This window comes from Quercus lobata, chromosome 11 (genome assembly GCF_001633185.2).
Source record: "Quercus lobata isolate SW786 chromosome 11, ValleyOak3.0 Primary Assembly, whole genome shotgun sequence".
In the NCBI taxonomy this organism is placed as follows: Eukaryota; Viridiplantae; Streptophyta; class Magnoliopsida; order Fagales; family Fagaceae; genus Quercus; species Quercus lobata.
The window spans coordinates 16,706,036-16,719,606 of NC_044914.1; the positions used below are offsets into that span (position 1 = coordinate 16,706,036).

The 13,571-nt window shown below is 32.2% G+C and overlaps 1 pseudogene; it reads right to left on the reverse strand.

Moving 5' to 3' along the window:
• Nucleotides 1-1,617: 1,617 nt before the first annotated feature.
• LOC115968183 lies at nucleotides 1,618-12,246 on the reverse strand (annotated as a pseudogene).
• Between the last annotated feature and the right edge of the window lie 1,325 nt (nucleotides 12,247-13,571).

Here is a 13,571-nt window from a genome sequence, read left to right on the forward strand (position 1 = left end):
GTGTCAATGTAATGTGCTACGCTATTGTGAATCTTTGGTGCAATGGTCACTTCACAAGTATAAGTGCTTATAGGGTGTGGGAGGTAAAGGCAAAAGTTTTAGTCTCTAGAAGTGAGTTTCACACCAAGGAAGAGGAAATCCTACTGTATGGCCAGTATGACCGTTATGTACCATACCAATACATGCACCGATACTAAAACTCCAACGTTTCGTACTAGTTTAAATACAGGCCGAAAAAAAAAAAAAGCTTTTTTTGTTCTAATTTTTGAATTTTTGTAAGGGCAGAGTGATAACTTATTTGTATTATTTGTTTTTTAGTATGAAATGAACAATTAAACTTTTTGTTTTTTATATTGTATTTTTTTTCTATTTCTTTTAGTTGATGCGAAAGTCTAAAACCATAAATAATTTGTTCTTAATTGAGGTAATATTTTATGGTAAACTTTTATTATATATATATATATATATATATATATAAAATAACAGTAAACCCAAAATGATATACTGGTACTGATCGGTACCGAAATATATCATTCCATTGGCCAAACCAGTACAACCTCCAATATGAGATTGACTCTCTTGCTTCACACACATATACACTTAGTTTAAACTAAAGTAAAATTTTATCTATTTCAAAAATAAATGTATAGTGCTATGGATACATTACATTTCTAATTAAATTTGGAAAGTGATGTTATCAATGCTTCATGATTCACTTAGCCATCAATGACTTTTGTACTTGTTAATTAGGTAGGTAGTCAACTTTCCAATTTTAATGACCAGATTCACATGTTTAGATCATTAACATTCTTCTTCTTCTTCTTTTTTTTTTTTTTGAAATCACATGCTTAATGTTAAAAAGATTACAAAAAACAATGAAATGTTGTGAACACAGCTTTCAGTGACCGAATCACATTAATTTCTTCTATTATTCCTTTTCATCTACTTTTTTTTCCCCGATATTTCATTAGTATATCAAAGCAATGATGTTGAGTTGAATCTTGTCTCTGTTCTACCTCCTACTCAAAAATTAAAAATGTCATAATTTAGGCCTTACTTAGTACGGATAGTTTAAATCCATAGTGAATAAAATAACTTTTTTTTAATCACCTTAGGTTTTTGGGATTTTCAATGTCTACAATTAAAAGAATTAATCTTTATTTTTTCTAAATGGCATATTCAAATTCAGAGATTAAATATAAACTAAATAAAAACAAGTTTAAAACTGCAAAAAAAAAAGAAAAAAAAGAAGAAGAGAAATATTATTATGTAGAAGAGACAGTGCATTGTCGCATTGAATCATTTGTTCATTGTTAGAACACATGTACAAGAAACATATATTAATGCGGATTAACAAGGCAGAGTTCTACAAAATGGAACAGTATGAGAAAAGTAATGTAGAAATAATTCTCACACATTAATCACCTATTGAAACAATATTTATTCTGAAGTACCACCACTTAACTTGGAGTAATTTGGAGTTCAAGTAAAATTTTCACTCTAGACACTTAGACATTTATTTTATAATGACTTCGTAGGACAGTTTATCAAATCTTTATTTAAGAAACCCACTTAGTTATAATTTTGTGCTCATAATGAGCACTAGCATCAATATCTTCAAATTGGTACTGGATCAACAAGTATTGAGGTGATATCCTCTACCATCACTCCTCCAAGATGTGTGTATGCATCTTCATCCTTGTAGAGTAAATCCATAACTCGTGCAACATTGACAACACGTGTAAGGAGAGGTACTGGCACTTCAGTAGGTCTAATACACTCTCTGTTTATATCCTTCCATGCATTCACGATTTGCTTTCGAAATTCATCATGTACCTCTTGCTTTGAGACACCATATTGCTTTATGTAACATTCGACGCCCGAGACAACGTGCCCTCTCTCTTGCTCAAACTGTAAAAAAGGGGGGTGTTTAGTAGATGTTTTCAAACAACAATTTTCATTTTTTAAACAACATTACACATATTTTCACACATGTTTTCAAATAACAATTTTCAGTTTTTAAGTGCATTTACCAAACACCTCCTAAATTCCCAAAATATGTAATGAGTAAAAGAGTTAATATTGTACCGGAGGCCATTTTGTTTTAATTAGAGAAATGAAATCTTTCGGTATTGGTTAATATCGATGAATCATTTTAGGATTATCGCTAATTATATATATATATATATATATATATATATTATTTATTTATATTTATATGTTTAGTAGTTAAAGTTCACATAATAATAATTTATTTAGAGCACTTAAATTTAAATTTATAAGCATATAATATTTCACTTATTGTTTATCTTTAGCTCACATATCAGCCTATTAATTAATAAAAATACTATAAAACTAGTGAGTGACAGTAGTTGAAAATTTACAGGTGTATCTAATACCGTGTTATTTAAGACCTAACAATATATACACTATTATTTACCAGATTCAAAAACAAAATTTGAACCATGTCATCAATTCGTAGACGTGGATTTAATTCTTTGTAGTACTGAACTAGTCTCTCATATACATTGTTGAAGTAAAAATACTGGAAAAAGAAAGAAGATAGTTATTACGAGTGAATTTGTACATTCTCTATATTATTTTTATAATTTTTGTACATACTGCATGTAGGAGGATCTTTTAATTGGACTAAAATTGTGATGCCCCAAATTGATTGGATATTGATTAAGTATGTGTTGTGCAGGTGTGTGTTGAGTCCCATGTTAGACATATATTGGGTAGATTTGGGATTTATATTAATAACAAAAAAAACTCAATTGTGATCAGACTAATAATAATAATAATAATAATAATAATAAGTGAAACTGAGAGAAATATTTATTCCAAATATAGATTCAATTTTGTGCCATATATCCTAAAATATTTATTCTTAAAGAGTTTTATTTTTAAATTTTAGAATTAAATGTGGGACCACATTATAAATATTCATTCAAGTGAATTATTAAGTACAAAAACTAAAGAGTCTAAAATAAATGAATCGAAAAAAAAGTGTTTCACAATAATTAAAAAAAATAGACAATTTATATTTTATACCTAATAATATACTTACAAATTTTTTTAAAAAGTTAACAAAATATAAAAATGACTATCAATAGTATTTATATTATATATATAAGTATTATAATATGCATCTTATAGTATATTTTTAAGTGTATTCATGTATATACATAGGATTACAAGCTACTTATATTAAAGTGTAGCACAAATGTGACTTAATGATTTTTCTCAAGTTTTTTTTTTTTTTTTTTTAAATATAGAATAATTAACGTCCCTTGATTTTAGTCACAATGCTCAATAAGATCCACTAATAATTTGTGTGCCATATAACATTTGCTAAATGTACCTCATTGGAAACAATATCATCCATTAGCCTGTTTATGATTGATGCTTAGCTCTAACAATATTCTTCGGCCCCTTGATGACCCATTCCAATGCTTCCTTGGTCACGATATCTCCCATGCCAATAAAAGATATGGTGCTAAGCGTGAGGTAACCACAAGATATTAGTGCATTACTCATATATTCCTCCACTGTGGGAATATATTTTTCTTTCAACCATACGGCTTCTTCAAAGTAGGCTTGAACAAGTTTTTTCATCTAGTTACATTAAAATATAAAATATTGATAGTTATAAAATGAGAATTAATGGGGAAAAAAATAGAGTGGTTTCAAGTGAATTAATAGTGTCTTACTGCAACTTTTGCGTAGTAAACACAGTATAATCTTCCATTCTTGCACATCTCTTCTTCAATTTCTTCAAAAACATCCAAGAGTACTTTATAGCACAACTTCATGTATTTTGGGAGTTGGTTTATGCAACTTATATCCCACCTGAAATTTAAACGTTTGAATCATGTTTGCAATGTTGACTTATACCCCAAAATTTTAAAAAGGGCAGGCCAGCTTCATGTATTTTGGGGTTTAAGGCAATAACTAAATTGATGTATATATATATGTGTGTGTATCAATTAAGTAATAATTTTTTAATATAAAATTATTCTACTTGCTTGTTTAATTAGATGAAAAATTATGAATTAAATTGTTTTATTCAAGTTTTCTAAAATCTATTTTTAAATTAATAATATAGTTAAATCTCTAAATCTTTCTTAAAATGTTATATTTAATTGATTTTTTTCACAAAATTAATTTTTAAATTTGTCAACAACTACTATGAAACTCATGCTACATCACCCCCAAAACTATGATTGGCTGAATGGGCTATGTCAAAAACAGTGAATGATGAACAATGTAATAAATATGGATTGTGTAAAAGCTTAAAGCTAAGCTAAACAAGAGTGACTGAATAAATTTATTTTATCAGGATAAAACATTGGTCTCTTTCTTTATCTCCTACCACTATCAAGGGTAAAACAAACACAAAGTAAAAGATCTCCTATATAAACAAGGAGAGAGAGAGAGAGAGAGAGAGAGAGAGAGAGAGAGAGAGAGAGAGAGAGGAGAGAGAGAGAGGAGAGAGAGAGAGAGAGAGAGAGAGAGAGAGAGAGAGAAATTTGAAGCTGAGCCAAACCTGAAAGGAACAAAAAAGAAGGTCCAATGTAGCGACAAAGAAGCTTAAATTACTTTTTATTCTTTAAATGGAGAGAGTGGCAAAATTTCCAGCAATATGTACCCAAAAAAAATGAGGTTTGAGATTTTTTATTTTATTTTTTATTTTTTACTTTGCAGATTTCAATTTTGTTTTGTTGAGAGAGAAAGAGAGAGATTTTCTATCTTCTTGGTGTGGAACACTATGAATTCTATACTCTAAAACTTTCACATGAATAAAACCAACAGTCAGTTATACACTAAAAGAAGATAATTTTTTTTTTTTTAATAAAAGTGGTAATAGTTTTAGCATTTTAATTTTTAAAGACATTATTTTTAACTCACTTGGAAGAGAATTGTATATTTTTATTGATTGAAGTTTGTTGATGCCCATTTTTGCAAATCCATATCCAAAAGCCCATGAGGAAGAAAGTCCAATGAAAAAGCAAGGCCCAAAGGCCCACCAAGAAGACCAAAGAGCAAGCGAGGTCCAAAGAAAGAAATGCAAGGAAAAGCAATCTATAGCAAAACGCAAATCTGCCGAAGAATACAGATCTGCTGTAGAATACAGATCTTCCGCATAATACAAATCTGCCGCATAATACAATTTCCTGGAAGAATGACTTCGCTAGACAAAGACAAATTGGGCCCAAGACCCCTTTTATCCAGTTAACATTATCTGGCCCACAAAAGCCCAAATTCTTTTGTATAAAAGGATAAGCGTGAAAACTGATATGAAGAAGCACGATGAAAAGAAACAAGGAACGGCAAGAAGTGTCAGCAGTAGGAATCATGTGAATGAAAGAAAAGCCAAACCAAAGGAAAATGACAAAGTAGGAAACGCATGAAGAAATAAGACAAAACACGCAGCAGACCAAAACAAAGATAATCTGCTACGGCAGAAACGACATGGGAGGCAATCACAGAAGATAGTAGAGCAAGCACAGAGGGGCCAAGGCACCACCAACCTGTACCCAGCCAATACAAGGGAGGTGGGCTCATGGTCAAGGGGATTCAGAGGGTGTGGTTTGGTGGTGGGGGGAAAAGGGGGTCTATATTTGGTTTCCTGCCGTGACTTCTTTTGGGAAATATATCTTGCTGTGACGGTATCTTACCCAAAAGAAGTAATAAATGGTTGAGACAATCTTATGCATGCCATAGAGCTAGGTAATGAGGTAGAGGTATACAGTAGGAACAAACAAAAAGGAATTTTGTCGTGAAATGGGTAGTGGTGCAGCAGACATGAACTAAACAATGGCAGTAGTCTGGGCAACCAATGAGTGAATGGGTAATCTTGAAAGGATGCCCACAACAAACCAAAAACAGTTGGTGAAGCCCTAGGGGTAAAAGGGAGAAATTTCGTTGAATCAGTTTGCTATAAAAGAAAGGTAACCAGGCAGAAAAAAAGGAGGGAATGGAGGAGGAAAAAACAGAGGAAGAAAAGGAAAAACAGGGGAAGAGAGAAAAACACCGAAAGAGAGAAACCCAATAGAGGGAAGCACTTAAGGGAGGAAAACTCATGGTAAGAGAGTAGTAAGCACCCAGAGAGAGGTACCCAGGGAATGGAGGAGGAAAAAATAGAGGAAGAAAAGGAAAAACAGGGGAAGAGAGAAAAACACTGAAAGAGAGAAACCCAATGGAGGGAAGCACTTAAGGGAGAAAAACCCATGGTAAGAGAGTATTAAGCACCTAGAGAGAGGTACCCAGGAAAAGAAAAGACCGAAAAGGGGAAACAACCCACGACAGGAGAGTAATAAGAAACTAAGAGTAAAGAAAGAACAGAGAGAAAGAAAGAAAGTGGTAAAACAAAGAGAAAATATGGCAGGAATAAGGGCATGCATCAATAGACCATCTTTTCTTTCCCTCTTAGCAAACCCACTCTTTGATGTCCCCAAAAATAATAACTGGTAGCCATTTAAGCTTATTCTCCAAAATGCACAACTGTGATGGCAAAAACCTATAACAAGATTGATCAAGTTGGGGTTTAGGTTCTTTCTTGGTTTACTTATCTTATGGGAAGATTCAATACTTGATTTTGATTGCAAATATATTTGATGTCTCTCATTATAAATTATATCTGTTGTATTTAGTCATCCTGCCGAAGCACGTTTTTATCACATCTGCTGCATCAATTGTCCTGCTGTGGTATCTTTACTTTTTGTACTAGTTATTCTGCTGTAGCACCTTTTCATTATATATACCGTGTTAGCTATTATACTAGCTAAACCTTTTTTGCGGAAGCTTTCTTCTTTATTTGTTATTATGTGTTTCACTGTTGACACAAACTAATCATTATCCTGCCATAAATATATATATACATATATCTTGTTTCTCATGTTCTGCAAAATATATTTTATATATGTATATGTGAATACGTATAAGTATATATACTCATATATGTATGTATATATTTGAGAATATGCTAACCCATTTAAACTAACATTTGTTTGATGGGTATTTTCTTTGGGCTTTAGATTTGTTTATGTGCAGGAAGTAGAAAAGTATTTCTACAGTAAAAACGAAGAGTAGTCATTCACATTGCAAAAGGTTTTACTACACAGCAGAAGGCTTTAAAGCATAGCAGACAGCTTTAATGCACAGCAGGAAACTTTATTGCACTTCAGAAAGTTTTGCTACATAGCAAAAAAGTCAGTCCTGCGGCAGAAACTGGAGAAAAGTTCCTTTTGCAGCAGAAACTAGAGAAAAGTTACTTCTGCAGCAGAAACAGAAGATAAGCACCATGTTCTGCCCGCTGTAAGAGTGCTCCTGGCAGACAAGACATAGTTTGCGCACAAGCCGGACCAAATGGAGTTACAGTTGGACCGATCTCAACTCCCTTACTCAGAATACTCGGGCTCAATACCGCAGGAGGCAGCCCAGCCCACTTTAACCACAAAAAGGCCCACCACAAAGTTTCATGATAGGTGGATACAACGACACGCATCCATCTTGTGCCAGAGTTAGATTAAAACTTTGATCATTAGTTTGAAAGAGTGGGATAAATATTGGTTTTGATAGATTTTGAGCTCAATCAAAATTTCTTAGTGTCTTGGTACAACAACACATCCATAATGCTCTAGACTCAAATCCAAAATCCGACTGTTGGATTGGAAAAATGTGGTGAGATATTGGTGTTGGCAAAGTATGACAACAGTTAGACAGTTAGATTGTGAGAAATGAGTAGTCAAAGTCTGCAAAACTTGGTCAATATTTGGTCAAACATGGTCAAGCTTTGAAAAACTTTTAAAAAAATGTAATACTAAATATTTTAAAATAATCTTTAATTGAAATTTGAAATCAATGTATTTTAACTATGAAATAAGATGACTTTGGAAATTTGCGGGCAGGTTTGTACACAACATTCTTAATATTAATTTAACAAAATTTGGTTAATGAGATGTCAAGTGGAAAATGGTTTTTCCTTCAAATGGAGTGGTTTTGCCAAATAAAATACACAAATTTTATTTTTATTTATTTTTTAAATATTGAGGTTATATTTCTGTAAAATAAATCTACCTAAACAATATTGAGGTTATATTTCCCTGACATTTTTTAAAAGAACACTTGCTAAAAAATAATTGCAAGAAGTAAGATTTCATGGTGTTTCTATCTTTTCTTAATAATAATAACAATTAAAAAAATGATATTTCAAAGTGACCAAAAAAAGAAAGTGACGTGGTTGTCATTAAAAATAATAATAATAACAATAATTTTAATAAATAAAACAAAAGGGAAAGTCACATTGCAGTAAAATAAACCCAGTCCCACCTTGTTAAAAAAACACACACGGCAATGTCATTTTAACTAAAAAAAAATAAAAAAAATAAATAAATAAAAAGAGAGAAGAAGAAGAAGACAAAACCCTACCTCTCCCTATCACTAAAAAACAAGCGCCTACCTTTTTAGTTTTCAATCCAACGCCTCCCTATTTACTTGGTAATACTACACTCTATTTCACTCACTAAGACATAAAGAAGAAAAAGCTCTCACCTCTACAGCTCAGGTTAGTTTTCTTAAATCCTTATACCTTGATTTATATATTTTGTTAATGTAGTGGATTACTAAATGGATTTGTTGGTTGATTTATTTTATCTAAATTTTGGGTTTGGTTTAGATATATCTCTTTCATAATATACAATCTATGTCATCTCCCACTTGCTCAATATGTCCTTTTGTGCATGGCTTTGTCCACCGACATGTAGGGATTTGAAATTTCAATTTGTGAGAAAACCACATAAGAACATGTAATTCTAGATAAGAGAGAATGAATTTTGTGAACTATTCTTTTACACGTATTAGGTGAGTTAGTAAGCTTATCTAAATTGCATTCTATATAGAGGTAATTAATCAATTAGCACAAAAAAAAGGTCTATGAAGGGAGGTTCTAATTACGTGCCGCAGCTGTATCTATAAGTACCTAAGCGCATAATCTCTTTCGTTCATGCTAGTGTTTGAACTTTGTAGGACTAGAGGCACACATTAATAAGGCTTAAGTTATGCCTCTGCTCCATTTCCAGACATCATGGGGAGACCATTTCCTCTCTTATTCTAATGGCTCCGAGGTGTGTGTGTATATATATATATATTACGTGAAAAATTATCATTAATTAAGTACATATGTAAAATAGGCTTGATAACAATTGCTTGTGTTTTTGGATAAAATAATAAGATAAGGTATGTAACCAAGACAAACTGTTTTGCCTCTAAAAAATGAAGACGTTAAAAGTGACATCTCTTTTGACAAATTACCAATTGTAGAGTAAAAAAATGAATCGAACTCAAGACTCTCTTGTTTTAGTATCATGTTAATTTACCCATCATCTGAAAAGTTTAAGCTATTAGCAATAATTCTAACATCTTTACATTCAAATTCCTATACTAACTTAGTTTAGTATGAAATTCATGTAAACCATCTTCACATATATCATTTAGATGACATCAGAAAGGAGAAAACTATGATTCTCAACTCAAAGATAGAAGAGAAAAGTGGAGGAGCTGTCATTGATATATGTTTGTTCATTTTTCTTTTAGTCCAAGAAAAATTGAAAAAATCTCTTTCAAATTTCATATCGACCACAATTTTATTGCCATAAGTTTTGCTCACATGCTTCTAGAAAATTATAAAGCTTTATAGCTGTGGTTAATTAATGCAAGATACCTACTTAAAGGTTGAAAAAAAAAACAACCTTCATTAAAAGTTCCAAAATAACACCAAAGATAATATATTAAAAAAGAAAAAAAATGAAGGAACGCATTCTCAAATAGACTTACCAAACGTAACCAAAGCGCATGCCTCAGCTATATCTATAAATACCTACGCACATAAGCTCTTCCTCTCATGCCAGTCTTTTGAAGGACAAGAAGCATACATTAAAGCTTTTGCTAATTGCACCATTTCAACACTAAGTTGTCCTCTCACCTCCCAAAATGTCTCACCAAATTTCCACGGCTACTACTCAAACCCAAAATCCAGATGCTAATGTACATCGTCGCTTAGCAAATTATCGACCAAGCTTATGGGGAGACCATTTCCTCTCTCTTATTCTAATAAATCCGAGGTATATATGTCTTCCACCTGACATGTTAGGCTACATAATAAAATTAATATTCTAATATAAATTGTGATTCATTTCATAGCCAATATTCAAATGTCATGTTCTTAAAATACATCATCTTTAAATGACAAATGATGCTTATAAACAGTGGTAACATGTTAATTTTTTTATTTCGATTTCCAATTTTAGGAAACCATTGATGACCTGGAGCAAGTTCAACGGTTGAAGGAAGAAGTGCAAAGAATGTTGATGGCTCCCATCGATAATCTTCTAGAAAAGTTGGAGTTGATTGATGCAATCCAACGCTTAGGAATGTCTTACCATTTTGAAGGTGAGATTGATGAAGTATTACAACAAATTCACAGGAAACATCATACGTGTGATGTCCAAGAAAGTGATGATGCTCTTTAATTGCGTCTGTGAAGAGTTCGAGTTCTTCATGTGTGCCATGTACATCATAAATGTCATCTATGATTGATGCCATGCAAATTGTTTTGGTAAGTATCCTCCGAGCAAGAGAGTATTGGGGTTCAAAGTACACTCCCAAAATCCAGAAGTATAACTCCACCACCCTATCTTGTGCAAAAGATAGGTTTGTCGCAACATCTATATCTTTCCACCACCTAAATTACAATTTAACAAAAACTGGCTGGTCAAATCATGTCTAATGAAAGCATAATTACAACCACAATGTAGTGAGGTATAGTTAATGAACTTACCTTGAGATATGGCTAAGTTCCTTCTGGTGTTGTTTTTGCAACATGTTAAAATCCAATTTTGCAAAGTTTAGTAGAACTTCATTATGTGAAGCATTTTCTTGGTAGATAGAAAAGTATTGCCTAGCCTCTACCCTTGGCAAGCACTTTCGAATAGGCCGATTTAAAGCATGGCTTACTTGTGTGGCAAGAGGAGGGCTGAAATTAATCACCATTGATTCCAGGTGAGTGGTAGTAAACTTAAGTGCTTCATCAAGTATATCTTCTCCATGCACCCTCATATGTGTAGCTTCATAAAAGCTTAACATTCCTTTCACATTGTTAGTAAGTGATTCCTTGAAGTTTCCCATATTGTCTTTGAATTTGTTGAAGATATCTACTTTACCACCCAGCACAAGACATGCGTGAGCCATTAGTAGATGATATGAAAATAATGATGGAAGTGAATGCTTGATCATGAAAATTAACTTTTATCTTGTTTAAGGATATGTTTGGAATGAAAAGAGGAGGAGGGAGAGGTGAGGAGAATAGAGGGGAAGGATTTTAAGGAAGCCAGAATACATTAAAATTTAGAAAATTCCAATCACCTGCTCCCTTCTCTTATCTCCCTCCATCCAAACATAGAGTGAGTTTTCTTAAATAAACAAATAACCGACCAAAAGAGTGCTTACCACTTGGAATGTTATAACCTTGTTGTCTAAGTAATCGAAAATGAAGTGCAACGGTGTAAAGAGCATCATCACTTTCTTGGACATCACACGTATAATGATACTTGTGAATTTGTTGTAATACTTCATCAATCTCACCTTCAAAATGGTAGGACACTCCTAAGCGTTGGATTGCATCAATCAACTCCAACTTTTCTAGAAGATTATCGATGGGAGCCATCAACATCCTTTGCACTTCTTCCTTCAACCCTTGGACTTGCTCCGAGTAATCAATGGTTTCCTAAAGTTGGAAATCGAAATAAAAAATTAACATGTTACCACTGTTTATAAGCATCTTTTGTCATTTAAAGATGATGTATTTTAAGACCATGACATTTGAATATTGGCTATGAAATGAACAGCAATTTATATTAGAATATTAATTTTATTATGTAGCCTAACATGTCAGGTGGAAGACATATATACCTCGGATTTATTAGAATAAGAGAGGAAATGGTCCCCCCATAAGCTTGGACGATAATTTGCTGAGCGACGATGTACCTTAGCATCTGGATTTTGGGTTTGAGCAGTAGCCATGCAAATTTGGTGAGACATTTTGGGAGGTGAGAGAACAACTTAGTGTTGAAATGGTGCAATTAGCAAAAGCTTTAATGTATGCTTCTTGTCCTTCAAAAGACTGGCATGAGAGGAAGAGCTTATGTGCTTAGGTATTTATAGATATAGCTGAGGCATGCACTTTGGTTACGTTTGATAAGTCTATTTGAGAATGCATTCCTTCATTTTTTTTTTTTTTAATAGATTATCTTTGGTGTTATTTTGGAACTTTTAATGAAGGTTGATTTATTTTTTTCAACCTTTAAGTAGGTATCTTGCATTAATTAACCACAACCATAAAGCTTTATAATGATACAATTGACTTTTGTATTTTCTAATTTTCTAGAAGCATGTGAGCAAAACTTATGGCAATAAAATTGTGGTCGATATGAAATTTGGAAGAGATTTTTTCAATTTTTCTTGGACTAAAAGAAAAATGAACAAACATATATCAGTGACAGCTCCTTCCCTTTTCTCTTCTATCTTTGAGTTAAGAATCATAGTTTTCTCCTTTCTGATGTCATCTGAATGATATATGTGAAGATGGTTTACATGAATTGCATACTAAACTAAGTTAGTATAGGAATTTGAATGTAAAGATGTTAGAATTTGTAATACCTGAAAGGAAAAAAAAAAAAAAATTTAAAGGAAGGTATTTAAGTAATTTTCTTTTGTGGGGGCCAATTTTATAATTTATAATTATAAGAGAGTTTTTAGAAAATAAGGTTGAAACCCTAGTTATATATAAATTTATTAAGTCAACGTACATTGAGAGAGAAAACTACCCAAAGGACTGAAGTAGAGAAGGATTGACAACACCCTTGATGTAAAAGCTTAAGAAATCTTGTTCTTTGGTCAAATTTAGAATTTATGTGGTATTAGAGATTTTTTTTTTTTTTTGAATTTTGCTAATATGTGCCCTAAGGGCACACAATAATTAATTATTTTTAGAAAAAAAATTTAAAAATTAAAAAAATATTGACAATTTTTTCAATTTCTGAAAAAATATTTTAAAAAATAGATAACTTAAAGGCACACATTAACCGAATTTTTTTTTTAATATAGATATTTTGGTCAAAAAGTGAAACTATTTAAATATGTAATGAATTTTACAATTTGAACAGAAGAAGGGATTAAAATATATTATCGTATCTGCACTGTTTCGTTAAAAGATATTCTTTTCCTACGCGCCACTATTGCGTTAAGCATGGATGGATATGCAGAAAATTAGGTATGGTCACGGTGGTCCGGTTTTACACAGTTTTTGCCTTCAAAAGTTGTACTTTTGGTGAATAGGAAAGTCGATGCAGCAGCAGCAGCGTCATATTGATGATGTAAGTGTGTCGGTATAGATGAAACAAGCAGCCTTAAACTTCTTTTTACTATTATATTTTGTTTATTGGTTTTGGTAGGGGTGAACAGGGAGTCGCTGAAGTCTGACAAGTCGTAAATTATAGTGAAAAAAAAAAATA